Source organism: Pseudophryne corroboree, chromosome 12 (assembly GCF_028390025.1).
Source record: "Pseudophryne corroboree isolate aPseCor3 chromosome 12, aPseCor3.hap2, whole genome shotgun sequence".
Taxonomy (NCBI): Eukaryota; Metazoa; Chordata; class Amphibia; order Anura; family Myobatrachidae; genus Pseudophryne; species Pseudophryne corroboree.
Window position 1 is genome coordinate 169,850,236 of NC_086455.1, and position 15,323 is coordinate 169,865,558.

The window sequence follows — 15,323 nt, forward strand, 5'->3', positions numbered from 1 at the left end:
GAGAGGGATCCCTCTCCGGGGGTGCACTGTGGAAAGAAACCCATAGGCTTCTGTAGGCAATGCCATCTATCGGGCACAAGATGTGCATTTTCAATTCTGGAGCTTTTTTTTTATACATATAACAACCCTGAAAAATTTGAAAAATTGAAGTTACATGATGTTTTAAAAACTCCTGAATTTGTACTTACCACACTCTCTGTATGATAATCTCGCTCTCTCTAGCGGTCTGACGCAACACTCTGCTTTCCTGATACCTGACATCCCTGTGCAAATAGAGCCATGCAGGAACTGCCCACTAGTGGGCATATAACTGCTGCAGAGACCAAGCTACACAGCGGCATTTACACTGGACAGAATTGCACACTTGGATATTCCAGGTTAACATCTAAGGGGTCTATATATATCTAGAGAAGGTGCTAACTAAGAATCTGTATTGCCGCTTATCACAGCAGTATAGATATTAGTGACATCACAATTTACTAATCTGTGGCCCTGACAGGATACTGTGTGAGGGTTTTTCTGCTTCATTGGTGGCCAGGACACGATTAAAGGTTTCAGATGACCTAGGCTAATACACTCATTGCCTTCCTTTCCCTACACGTATATCCTGTGCACAGTGTCACGGCTGAGTTTGTTTGTGGACCCGGACTAGTACTGGACACTGGGTTCGGTCTCGAGCGCAGTGGACAGAATCGGGCTGGCTTAATGAATGATCCGCTCATCCAGACGTGGAGACTGTCATGGCGACGTCCATAACTGGTTTTGGAGGGAACTCCAGTGTTGTGGGACCATATGGAAATAGTAATGGCCGCAGGGTCAGCGGAGACCATATCTGGTGACCACTGGAGTCAGGAAGGCATGTAATATAATGATAACATGGACAATGCTGTGTAGGCACAGCATGGGGAGACTTTCTGAATTCAGTATTCACACAGAAGGTTAATCAGCACAGATGCCACTCGTTAGCAAGTTCATGGTACTGGAGAGCTGTATTCCCAGTGAGCAGAAAACATGCAGGATATAGGACAGATGGCAGAGGTAAGTCACCAAATGTTATGATTTTAATCAGGATTGTGACACACAGTACCACTCTCACCATGATCAATTTCCATGGCTTCAGTCTGGGGTAACTGCAGCAGACACACACAGTGAGTATACAGTATGTGCCTAGGAAATTGGACTTCATACTGCCTATAGTAAGAAGGCCCATAGTCAGAAGATAGGGAAAATCTACTGACCCAGGCAGATCAAAGTTTACAACTTGCCCATCCCCGCCAATCTGAAGGATCTCAGAACTTACCTAGGGTTCTTAGGGTATTTCAGAAGTATGTACCACCATACTTGAAAATTGGCAAGTCTATTAAGTATCTTACTTGGGAATAACCTACCTGCAGAAGAGGTCATCCCACTGAAGAAGTATCTAGATTGCTATTTCAAGATAAATTAGCCATTAAGAGACAGTTGGTATTTGGAGTGTGAGACCACTGAGAGGACTACACTTAATCAGGAGAGCTATGTCCTTAGACCCAATGATGGTCAAGACAAGAGGATTTTTGGAACTGAGTGATTGCTGAATCTACAGTAAGACCACTCAAGGGAGTCTCTAGTTTGTTCTCACCCGAAAAGATATTTTGCTGTCCTCAGGACATTAAGTTATAGAAAATTCAAGGAGGTATTTGATACCACTCTGAACCCTATACACTCTGGAGTGCATGGAATGGGTGTGGTCGTGTTGGCAAGATTAGCCAGAGAGACATTTCTCCATATATATTTGCAGATTGTAAACCCTCCCAAGTTCAGAGACAAGATGGTCCAAGTTCACATAATGGGGGGAATTCAAATGTTTGAAAAGTCAGTTGGGTGTCTGTTTTTTTCCTGTCTATTAGATAGGGGGGAAAAAAGACAGCCAACTGACTTTTCAAACAATTGAATCTCCCCCTTTATGTTTAATTGTGCAACATATAAAAACGTGAAAACGGTCAAATCAAGAGAGGGGTTTAATGTCTAAAAATAAGCAATAGCGGATTTCCCACTTTTGTTGTCTTCATTACAATATATATATATATATATATAGACAGTAGTAGTAGTGCGGCACTCAAAAACATTTTGCATCAGGAAATAAAACTCACGGACACCGCGGTCACTGAATTCAGTGACCGCGGTGTCCGTGAGTTTTATTTCTTGATGCAAAATGTTTTTGAGTGCCGCACTACTACTACTGTCTATTTATCCGCTGTGAGGGCACCAAGACTGGCTACAATATAGGTGGAGTGCCGGGTTTTATGTGTTCTCTCTCTCTCTCTCTCTCTCTATATATATATATATATATATATATAAGTCACTATGGACCGGCACTCCCACCTTAAAAATGACGTTGCTCCGGTGCCCTCCTGTGTGGATGATTCAAAAGTAGCAAAGAAGAGGCGGCACTCAGAGGCTGTAGTAGTCAAAGTTATATTCAACTCATATAGATCCCAACGTTTCGGGGTGCTTACGCCCCTTGTCAAGGTGAACAATGAAGAAACAAAATCAGTTACATACCTTATAAACCAAAGTAACCCAGCCAAGTGCAGCAGCGCCCGCCCGGCCGTGCGCTCCAGCGTCTCCTCCGTCTCCCTGCTTAGGGCGTCATCAAGTCGCGTCTGGTTGCCATGGCGACCGTCGATGCCTGACCAGCCGGGCTGCGGCGCTGCAAGTAAAACAAAAGCGTGAAGCATAATATACAGATATCCTCCACCGCAGTAAAAGAAACCATAAGCAGCACTAATAGTCCATTATGCTAAATGTTTAGGGCTGCAGCCGGACGCATCAACACAGGCAGGGAAAACAAAAAATACCCCTAAGACACAGCGGTGGCTAACCCAACCATGTAGACGTCACCACTATAAATATGGTTAATGCACGTGGGTTTTATATCCCACACAAAACCTGAACTAGGTAATAACATTAAACCTGTGAATAATGCGTCCTGCTGACGCCCCTCATACAACTATAACGTAACTTTAGATAATAACTTGCAGTCCTATTTGAAGATATTCCAGCTCATTTTTTCATTGAGCCCATTTGGATTGGTAGTATTGAGCTCAAAAATCCACTTGGCTTCTAATTGTAGAAGCCTACCGTTCCTACCTCCTCCTCTGATATGTTTAGGGACTTGGTCGATGATGATTAAATGTCGAAGATCCCCCATAGAATGCTGGGCCGCGGCGAAATGTCTCGCCACCGGTTGCTCTGAGTCCTTGCCTGCCAGACAGTGCCTGTTTAATAGCAGATCGATGAAGCGCCATCTGTTCTCTCAGGGTTCGGATTGACTTTCCCACATAATGCAGCCCACAGGGGCATCTGATCAGGTAAATGATATGCGTTGTAGCGCACGTAAGAAATTGGGGGACTATAGGGACATCATTATCCGCCCGGCGGACAAAGGGGGTGGGGTAGTGGTCTTAGATCTGGACTATTATATTAATGAAATTCGCAGCCAGCTGGCTGACGATGCCACCTACGAAGAGCTAGGTTCAGATCCAACTATCGAATACCAAAAGGCCCTCAAGAGCACTTTGGATGTAGCCGTCGCCGACGGCAAATTAACACAAAAATTACATAAGGCTTTGACACAGACACACCCCCTAGTACCAAATTTCTTCACAGTCCCAAAAATGCATAAAAATCCCCTGACACCACCGGGGAGGCCTATTATATCCGCAAGAGATTCAGTTTTCCAACCTGTATCCATCTTCCTGGATGGGATTCTGCAACCGTTAATCCTTAAGCACAAGTACTTTATAAAGGATACCACCAGCTTCCTCAACCGTCTCGGCAGGATTGGACAGGTCCCAGAAGGTACCTTGATATGTGTGGTAGACGTAATTAGTCTTTACACTAGTATCCCCCATGAAGCTGGCTTAAAGTCCATGAGAGATTTCCTGGTGAAAGAAAAAATGGAAGCCCTTAACATCACGTTATTTCTGGAACTCCTCCGGATGACATTGGAAAAAAACTACTTTTTATTCAACGGTAAATTTTTACCGTCAGAAGACGGGGTGTGCGATGGGGAGCAATGTCTCCCCATCGTTCACCAATGTTTTCATGTTCAGGGAGGAGGAAGAAGCGTTCTTCAGTGACGATGCTACTTCAGGCAATATTTTGCTGTTCACGCGTTTTATTGATGACCTGTTTATTTTATGGACTGGGGGTACTGAAAGCTTCAATCAACTCATGAATACCATCAATGCGAGACCGTCTAGTATTAAATATACTTTTCAGACCAGCAGTAGTTCGTTAAATTATCTAGACGTCCAGGTTACAATCCATGAGGGTAAGCTGCATACAGGTCTTTACCGAAAGCCCACCGATAGAAACACCCTCCTCAGAGCCAATAGTCATCATCCTAGGTCACTAAAGGAAGGACTACCACGCTCCCAAATGATTAGGGTTTCACGTATCATCAGTGACCGCGACACATTGGATAGGGAACTAGATGTCATGGTTGCGAAATTTCTGGAAAGGGGCTATGATCGTCCCCTCCTGTTGAAACATAAGGCAGAGGTTCTTCAGTTACCCAGGGAGTCCCTTCTTACGCCATCGACACGTCAGCAGAAGCCAACCATCCCTTTTATCTCTAGGTACAACACCTCTAGCCCCGTAGTTCAGAGAGCCACCAGGGCTCTATGGCCGATAGTATCTTCGGATAGAGCGCTTCATACGCTTAAAAATAAAAGGCCCATGATGTGTTATTCACGGCGTAATAACATCAAAGACCGCATTGTGCACACTGATATCACAGGGTTCCAGGCAGAAGCGACCAAGCAGAGATCATCTAGCACTACGTTTCTAGGAAGAAAAAACGGGTGCTATAAGTGCATTAAATGCACTACCTGTGAAAATATGACCACCGGCTCTAACTTCAGGAATCCACATAGCGATAAGGTTTATAGAATTAATTTTGTTCTTACGTGCACTACAACGCATATCATTTACCTGATCAGATGCCCTGTGGGCTGCATTATGTGGGAAAGTCAATCCGAACCCTGAGAGAACGGATGGAGCTTCATCGATCTGCTATTAAACAGGCACTGGCAGGCAAGGACTCAGAGCAACCGGTGGCGAGACATTTCGCCGCGGCCCAGCATTCTATGGGGGATCTTCGACATTTAATCATCATCGACCAAGTCCCTAAACATATCAGAGGAGGAGATAGGGACGGTAGGCTTCTACAATTAGAAGCCAAGTGGATTTTTGAGCTCAATACTACCAATCCAAATGGGCTCAATGAAAAAATGAGCTGGAATATCTTCAAATAGGACTGCAAGCTATTATCTAAAGTCACGTTATAGTTGTATGAGGGGCGTCAGCAGGACGCATTATTCACAGGTTTAATGTTATTACCTAGTTCAGGTTTTGTGTGGGATATAAAACCCACGTGCATTAACCATATTTATAGTGGTGACGTCTACATGGTTGGGTTAGCCACCGCTATGTCTTAGGGGTATTTTTTGTTTTCCCTGCCTGTGTTGATGCGTCCGGCTGCAGCCCTAAACATTTAGCATAATGGACTATTAGTGCTGCTTATGGTTTCTTTTACTGCGGTGGAGGATATCTGTATATTATGCTTCACGCTTTTGTTTTACTTGTAGCGCCGCAGCCCGGCCGGTCAGGCATCGAGGGTCGCCATGGCAACCAGACGCGACTTGATGACGCCCTAAGCAGGAAAACGGAGGAGACGCCGGAGCGCACAGCCGGGCGCGCGCTGCTGCACTTGGCTGGGTTTCTTTGGTTTATAAGGTATGTAACTGATTTTGTTTCTTCATTGTTCACCTTGACAAGGGGCGTAAGCACCCCGAAACGTTGGGATCTATATGAGTTGAATATAACTTTGACTACTACAGCCTCTGAGTGCCGCCTCTTCTTTGCTACCTTTATATATATATATATATATATATATATATATATATAATTTTATATCTTTTTTTATTTTTTTTAGCAAATGATGAGGGTAAGACAATGGGCAGTAAACTGTGGTCCAGGAGGTTATGGCTGCTTTGGGGGTGTCGAGGCATCTGGTCTGGACTGGCCCACAAAATCAAGGGAACAATGATGTGATGAAGAGGGGGGGGGGGGGGGGCAATAATGTGCCTAGGGGCGGCTTGACCCCTAAATTCGGCCCTGAAAATAAGGAGTTTGTAAAACTATTCAGTCCCATTATGTTAGCATGGTGAATATAGTAATGTAATAATTTTTGGGGCTTTGATTTTTTTCTTCTCTATCTGCAAGAAAATGTTATACTTATTGTTTAAATGCAGTTGGCCGCCCCGGTATAACCTAGCGATCATAAATCTGCTGAACAGTACACATCTCTTGTCTATTGACCTGTGAGCGTGCACATTACAGGTACACATGTAGAGTATTGCTTACTGTATTTCTGTGTAATATCTCACACTTGGTAGCCTGCTGCACTATTCAGAGCACATTCTTCTAGTGTATTACAAGTTGCTGTGCGGTCAGCTCCGCTGAGGATAAAGTAAATTGAGTAAAACTGATGTGACGTGAGTGACTGCAGTGTCTGAACACTCCACATGGGACCACTAAACCAGCAGGACGTTACATGATCTGGCAGCTGCTAAATGCTCATCTACACTTGGACCACACTGTGTCTCTTCCAGGCACTGTCTGTCTATTTTTGAATTACAGGAGTTAGTTTGTTCAGTCGCATTGAATCTACAGTATGAACAGCTACCCATATTACACTTGTACTCAGGGCCGGCCCGTGCCTAATTTTTTTGTATGTGAACATATATTTTGGTGCCCCTCAGCATAATATATAGGGGCGTGGCTTCATGGGGAAGGGACGTGACCGCAGAATAGGATCAATTCACATTACACCGCACAGTGGAGCCCAATATACATGCTACACCACAGGAGAGCCCCTTATACATGATACACCCAGTGGTGCAAGTAGACATTTTTTCTTAGTGGTACTGATAGTAAAAATGGGTGTGGTCATGTGTCATGAGGGTGCGTGGTCACACAAACCTATGGGAGTGGCTACATGACAATAGGGGCATGGCCACATTATGCCACACACACCGTAATGCCTATTACATATTATACCACACACCGTAATGCCTATTATGTATTATGCCACACACCGTAATGCCTACTATATATTATACCACACACCGTAATGCCTATTACATATTGTACCACACACCGTAATGCCTATTATGTATTATGCCACACATAATTAAGCCACTGACACCATTTTACAGAAAAGTGCCCCTGACAAATTATGCCCTAGCGGTGGGCTGGTGGTACGACCATATTTCTTAATGGTACTCTGTACTACCCCGTACCACCCTACTTTCAGCACTGGTAACGCCACACCACAGTAGAGACACATACACGTTACACCACAGTGGACCCGCTTATACACATTACACCACAGAGGAGCCGCTTATACACGTTATGCCACAGTAGAGACGCTTATACATGTTACACCACAGTAGAGCCGCTCATACGCGTTACACCACAGTAGAGACGCTTATACACGTTACATCACAGTAGAACCTCTTATATACATTACACCACAGTAGAGCCGCTTATAAACGTTACACCACAGTAGGAACGCTTATACATGTTACATCACAGTAGAGCCACTTATACACGTTACACCACAGAGGAGACACTTATACACGTTACACCACAGAAGAGACACTTATACACATTACACCACAGTAGAGACACTTATACACGTTGCACCACAGTAGAGATGCTTATACACGTTACACCACAGTAGAGCCGCTTATACACGTTACACCACAGTAGAGTCTGTTATACACATTACACCACAGTAGAGCCTCTTATACATGTTACACCACCGTAGAGCTGCTTATACACGTTACACAACAGTAGGAACGCTTACACATGTTGCACCACAGTGGAGCCTTTTATACACGTTACACCACAGAGGAGATGCTTATACATGTTACACCACAGTAGAGCTGCTTATACACATTACACCACAGTATAGAGTCTGTTATACACATTACACCACAGAAGAGCCTCTTATACACGTTACACCACAGTAGATCCACTCATACACGTTACACCACAGTAGAGACGCTTATACACGTTACATCACAGTAGAACCTCTTATATAAGTTACACCACAGTAGAGCCGCTTATACACATTATGCCACAGTAGAGACGCTAATACATGTCACACCACAGTAGAGCCGCTCATACACGTTACACCACAGTAGAGACGCTTATACACGTTACATCACAGTAGAACCTCTTATATACATTACACCACAGTAGAGCCGCTTATAAACGTTACACCACAGTAGGAACACTTATACATGTTACACCACAGTAGAGCCGATTATACACGTTACACCACAGTGGAGACGCTTATACACGTTACACCACAGAAGAGACACTTATACACGTTACACCACAGTGGAGACGCTTATACACGTTACACCACAGTAGAGACACTTATACACGTTACACCACAGTAGAGACGCTTATACACGTTACACCACAGTAGAGCCTCTTATACACGTTACACCACCGTAGAGCCGCTTACACACAATACACCACAGTAACCAACCCACCCCTTTCCGTTTCCAATCCACCCCTACCCAACTTTGAAAGAAAGTGCAATGGAATATGCTAGCGCTACATAAATGTTAATAAATAAATGAATATATAGATGTTATAGCCAAGAATTATAAAACCTCTCGATGTCACTGGGCCTTTCAAACAGCGGTGGAAATTTGAAACAAATTGTAAGACCAAAAGCGATATTATACATTAAATTTTGTTTCCCTGTGGAGGCCAATTTGTTTCATTGTGTTCTGTGGGGGCCAATGTGTGTGTTTTCTCCTGTGGGGGCCAATGTGTATTATTTTTTTCTTGTGCAATGTTTTTCATCTGTGCTTGCGTCTGACTTGCAGACACATGCACCAAGAAGTATAGTAGAAATGTGTTGGGCATTCCTGTGTGATTACAGGGGTTGGCCAATGTAGTGCGGGCATGTTACTGAAAGTGATTGCATATAGATACGGTTAATTGCTCACACTGGAGGGCGTACTCAGACAGATGATCTGCACCGAGCATTTGGCTGATGAAAATTACAATGGTGCAACCACGGATGTACACCAAGGTAGGGCATTGTAGCATCATTAGCATCAAGTCACAGATAAAACTGCAGCAAAAGAAGCAAGGAAGACCTCAACTGTGTCCAACTCAAAATCAGGCCCTACGAGGAGGGATGCCACCCCTCAACAGGCTCCACACCCATTAGGGCTGCTTCCATAAGTTTCCGTGGCTGATTTTCCGTCCCAATCACCCCTGGGTCTACCCATGTCCTTACAGGTCTGGAGCTCTAGACTGAGTGATCATACAGACTAGGTATGGGGAAGGAGAGTGTTCAGGGGTGGCAACTTTTTCACACATTGCACAACAATTATTATAATAAATTCATCAAGGCAAGAACCTGTGTATTGCCAGGCCATAGCCAAATTTGCTTTGGAACACACCAAACCACTCTACCCACCCAGGTCCCTTTGCATTGCTCTTCCAAGGCCTCTTCTGAGCATGGATGTCCAGACCTGATAGCGGAGAGGGGTCTTGGGGAGAAAAGGGTGGTAAAGTGGCCTGGCCAGAACATAGTAGTCATATATTGTAGACATTTAACATAGGTTGAAGTCACAGGCATGTACAGATTGTGCACAAGTATTTCCCTATGGCAGCTTCCACCATTACCTATAGGGTCTCTGTCAAATCTCAGCTGGCGCCCAGGGAAGAGGCAGCCTCTTTATGAACCCAAGATGGCCGATGTGAAACTGCTGTATCACATTAGACTGGTTCCAAATTGGCCATCTTGGTTTCAAAATGAGGCTTCCTCTTCCCTGCCAGACGACTTTGCTGCGGCGAGGAATGAAAAGCAGCGACCACCGCCTAGGTGAGAAGTGAGGCAAGAAGCAGTTTCTCTAATTACCCCAAATCTACTGTTCCATCTACAAAGTGTGATACCATGTTTCTTTAAGCCATAAAATAATCAAAGAAGTCAGTGTTTAAATGTGGGGTTTCCTGTGTGTTTCCTACTATATTTATTTACACCCAATAAGTGAGATTAATCTGTACAGTAGCGTGAGCTCACATTCACATTGTGTCAAGGCAGAGAGGGGGAGGAAATATGCTATTACGATAGTCTCTGCAACAAATAATGTGTGCTAGGCTGCTCGTATCAATGCACTGGAAAGTTTTCCTGACATTGTGTGGGTAGAAAGCGGCTTCATACAATGAACATGATTAAAGAGGGAGTTTGCTGCTTAGTCTTCATACAACCACAGATAACAAACACTCGACACAAAGCGCTGTACTGTTATTCTAAGCAGAGCGACGGAAACGGCGGGAAATGCTGATCCCGGTTAGACCCTAAGGGCCATGCTGATGTTTCCGCAGTTGACCAATGCTTTTTTGTACTACGCATGTGTCGGAATCACGCTGAGCACGCGTCTTTATGGTTACATCTGAGGGAAGCAGAACAAATTTGGATGAAGAGAGAAACAATTTAAGTGGGCATGCGTCGTTGGTAACAGTGGGGGTGACAAATGTTTAGTTCTTCTTATGTATTAACGTTTATTTATATAGCACCAGCCCATTCCATAGTGCTTTGTGTACTGTTGGCCTAAGATGGTACTCACCGCTTTCACCTTGAGCCAGGGCCGGATCCAGGGGGGGGGGGCGAACGGGGTGAACGCCCCCCCTAACAGTCATAGCCACGCCCACTTACATGAGGTGGGGGCTGCTGCCAGGTGATGGTGTGTGGCTGCACTGACATCCCTACCCATCCTCCGTCTCCCTGGGGCCCCTAGCCCCATCTGCCATCATCACATGCCGTTACCCCCACCTTGGGCAGTGTGTGCCGCCCATCAGTGTGTTAGTAGTTACATGTGCCTGGTTGTGTGTGCTACATAAGAAGCACATGTGCATGCTGGAAATGCTTTATATGCTCTTTAGAGCATTAATGGACAGTTGGTATGGGAAGTGGGAGGAGTAATGAGTGTAGGGGAGGAGTCAGGAATAAATAAACCGCCCCCCCCCTAAAAGAAAAGTCTAGATCCGTCCCTGCCTTGAGCTGTGGCTTCGTGTTCTTTGGCTCTTTCACCGTAACCGGACGTTTGGAAGAAGAGGGCACTGGGATTACAGGACAAACAAACAGACGTGTTCTCCCCTCTCACGAGAGGTAAGGGGAACACGTCAAGGGTGACTGCGATCCTCACCAGATGTGGGAATGATCATCATCGGCATCGATCCTCAGCCACCCAGTTGTCACCTACACAGTGCTCTCACGCTGAGGTGTACCATGGACCTTGCACACCTGTGCAAGGATCACCAAACTGGTGCTAACCAAGAAAGCAGGACAGACACTCACCCAATGTCTACTCACTCACCCACTCTAGTCGCCTTGATGGGATGATCTACAGCCCCTGTAGAAGAAACAGAACAGCCTACCTACTCTACAATCATCACCGCTGGGGCTACGTAAGTAAACATTGACATATCTCCCAATTGTTCCGATCCGCGGTGGTGGAGGTGGTGGGGGGGCAGTTGGGAGGCTCCTGACACTCGCTGCTGTGCTGTAGAGCAGCAATGAGTAGATGTGGGAGCTGATCAGCCCCTCACACTAGGGGAACAGAAATACCAACAGTGTGGCAGCAGCTGTACCACCTCTAGTTGGAATCTGTAACATTTAGATTTATTGTAGGCACGGATCTAAGTGCCTGTCTGTTTGGTGATGGGTATTCCCGACTAAAACATACAGTGCAGCCCTAATAAATACACCTCCAGAGCGCTAGACCTTATACCCAAGATTATTCTTTAATAAGGGAGCTTACTTTATCTAACTAAGGGGTCCAGGCCTTAAGCCTGCCTACTGGTGGGAAAAGTAGTGACCTGGGTCTATTGCACAGTCACTTTATATAATATTAGGGCTCAGGTCTCGAGGCTGCCTAGCTGTGCCCTGCAGCGATCTGGACCTAATGCCCAGTCACTGTTGCAGAGGAGGGTGGCTCAGGCTTCTAGTCTGCATGTAAGTGGACAATGGAGGGGTGACCTGGACCTAGATGGGGTAGTGGCAACAAACTCTTAACCACTCCCAGGTCTAATGACTATATGTACTCCACAGACCTAATGTCTGGCAACTCTGGTGGTTTATGTAGGATTAAAGATATGTAATGGTGGCCCACAGCTGCCTAGTGCCTACCAGTACCGACGGGAGAGATTGCAGTGGGGAGCTTCACTGTGGTTTTTTTGCTTCCCTCTACTGCAGGTCTCTTCAGTCCCCAGCTTCTGTCTTGCCTCTTGCCAACAGCAATCTCAATGCTCTGCCACTGATGTGCGGCCTTCATTTACTGCTGCCACCATCTTCTTGCTTGTTCCCGCCATCTTCTGTGGCTGCTACAACTCTTTCTGTCTTCAGGAGCTCTTCACTGCTCCCTCTGCCAACGGTGGGAGTGCTCCCGCTATAATATAAGATGCCACGAGAGGGTGGAGCTATGATAGGGGTATGGTAGTGTTTAGTTGAACTCTAAGTGACCCTGTCAGTCTGACTGAGGGAATTTGGCACCAACCAGAAAAGGTGTCCCTCTACAGCCAGAAACAGAAAACCCCTGGAAACCCCACCGCCCCTGGAAACCCCACCCCCCAGCATATTGGTGTCTTAAAGTTGCAGGGCAGAGGGGTCCAGTAGATGGCTATATCCAGGAGGACCTGGGCCGGAGGTTAGGCTTTGGAGGCATAGTGCCTGGTAGGAGAGTGATAAAAGAGGCAGTGGAGGAGCGGACACACGGGGAGCTTACCTGTGGAGCAGCGGTGCCATGTAGTCGAGTGCAGACCAGACCAAGAAGAGTGGACTGGTGGGGAGAGCAGATGTCCAGAGGCTAAGAGGATGGAGATGGCAGAAGAAGCCTAGCTAACAGTGGCTATGTCACCAATTCAGGGAGCTACTGCAGTGCGAATATCCTGGCTGTGTGTAGCCGGCGCGGGGACCCAGAGAGAACCCAGGTATAATGAACCACAGGAGGATCCCTGTGAAGACTGCTGGAAGTCCTGGAGACCACAGGCAGCTAAAGGGAAGACCCCGGCTGTGATTGAGCCGTTCCTGCTACTGCCAGACCAAGGAGGAGCTGTCATCAAGAAACGCATGTCCGGAGAAGGAAGGAGTGTCATGGAGGAAGAGTCCCCGTAGACCTTATGCCAGATACACACTAGACCATATCATGAATGATGTGCCCGGTTCCAACAGATCGGAACGACACAAATCGTCCATTGTGTACGCACAATGGGGGTCATTCCGAGTTGATCGCTCGCTAGCTAGTTTTAGCAGCCGTGCAAACGCTATGCCACCGCCCACTGGGGAGTGTATTTTAGCTTAGCAGAAGTGCGAACGCCTGTGCAGCCGCGCTCTGCAAAACCAGTTTGTGCAGTTTCTGAGTAGCTCTGAACCTACTCAGCGATCACTTCAGCCTATTCCTGTCCGGATTTGACGTCATACACCCGCCCAGCCACGCCTGCGTTTTTTCAGACACGCCTGCGTTTTTTCAGACACGCCTGCGTTTTTTCAGACACGCCTGCGTTTTTTCAGACACGCCTGCGTTTTTTCAGACACGCCTGCGTTTTTGCAAACACTCCCTGAAAACGGTCAGTTGACACCCAGTAACGCCCCCTTCCTGTCAATCTTCTTGCGGTCGTCAGTGCGACTAAAAACTTCGGTAGAACCTGTGCACAATCACAACGGGCTCTGTACCCATACGACGCACGTGCGCATTGCGGTGCATACGCAATTGCAGAAATGCCGTTTTTTAGCCTGATCGCTGCGCTGCGAACAACGGCAGCTAGCGATCAACTCGGAATGACCCCCCAATGTCGCTGACAATGCACACTCCGGCTTGCAACCCAACCGGGTCCTGTCACCACCAATATCTCTGGCTACACACATCGTCTAGTGTGCACCCAGCTTTAACTTAGTAGCAAATAAAAGTTAATGTGCGTACACACTAGACGACTCGCAAACGATGCAATGTAATCAGTGGCGTGACCCATGGGGGTGCCGACATCGGCAAGTGCATAGACATTTGTTAGCAAACTTAAAAAGCACACTAATGGGCAAAACCATGTGCACTGCAGGTGGGGCAAATGTAACATGTGCAGAGAGAGTTAGATTTGGGTGGGTTATATTGTTTCTGTGCAGGGTAAATACTGGCTGCTTTATTTTTACACTGCAATTTAGATTTCAGTTGGAACACACCCCACCCAAATCTAACTCTCTCTGCACATGTTACATCTCCCCGTGTTGCCATCGGGGACAGGGACTGCAGCGGCATGGGGGGCGGGTGTGGAGGTAGCGCTGCAAGATGAGATGATCTCCGCGCCACATCTCCCTATGCTGTGAATGGGAGCCGTGTCGCATCGGAACGGCTCCCATTCACACTGCGCCTGACCCGGTATTCAACCCGGTAATAACCCTTCTTTTTTACCGGGTTGAATTACCGGGTCAGGCAACCCACTAATTCTGCAAAGGAGCTTTCACATCGCACACTGACCCGTTTCGAGGCGGCAATATGCCGTGTCGATACCGGGTTATTTGTGTGATGTGAAAGGGGTATAGGTGTTAATGGGAACCTGTTACTGCCTGATGCTGTTCTTCTATCACTGCATTGTTTTTGCTATAAAAGCTAACGTGTTGCCATTAATTAACTATTGAATGATTAATTAACTGTAATGTGCAGAAAGCTTTGCTAAGTTTATGCTGCAGTGTGTTCTGTCAATGGGGGTGATCCGGACCTGATCGTAGATGTGATAAATTTAGCACATCTACAATCAGTCACACTGGCATGCGGGGGGACACCCAGCACAGGGCTAGTCCACCCCGCATGTCAGTTCCTGCCCCATCACACAAGTACAAAAGCATCGCACAGCGGCGATGCTTTTGTACTGGAAGAGTAGCTCCCAGCCAGCGCAACTCCTGCGCAGTGGCAGGGAGCTACTCGTTGCTGCCCAGGTCGCAGCGGCTGCGTATGATGTCATGCAGCCGCCGCTGCTCACACCCCCAACGGCCCGGGCACGCCTGCATTGCCCATACCACGCCCGCCTAAACGAGTGTATAACAGTGTTTCCGCTATACTACTGATGGTTTACAAATGGAAAGGCCCCGGCTGCGCTTGTTTAAATATTTGATAGCTTAAAGGGGAAAGCTAACGAAGTGTAATTTTATGTCAAATGTTGTTGGTTCTATGCTACATGATGCTTACCTG

The 15,323-nt window shown here is 46.5% G+C and overlaps 1 protein-coding gene across 2 annotated transcripts in view; it reads left to right on the forward strand.

Moving 5' to 3' along the window:
• Nucleotides 1-969: 969 nt before the first annotated feature.
• The window catches only part of EXOC3L4 (exocyst complex component 3 like 4), a 158,839-nt gene continuing 144,485 nt past the window's right edge, over nucleotides 970-15,323 (forward strand). The window contains exon 1 of one of the 2 annotated variants that reach the window (XM_063948502.1): nucleotides 970-1,038. The gene's annotated coding sequence lies outside the window, so the exon portion shown is untranslated. Of the gene's footprint in view, nucleotides 1,039-1,127; nucleotides 1,149-15,323 lie in introns of those variants that run through there. The other variant, XM_063948504.1, reaches the window with a different exon arrangement.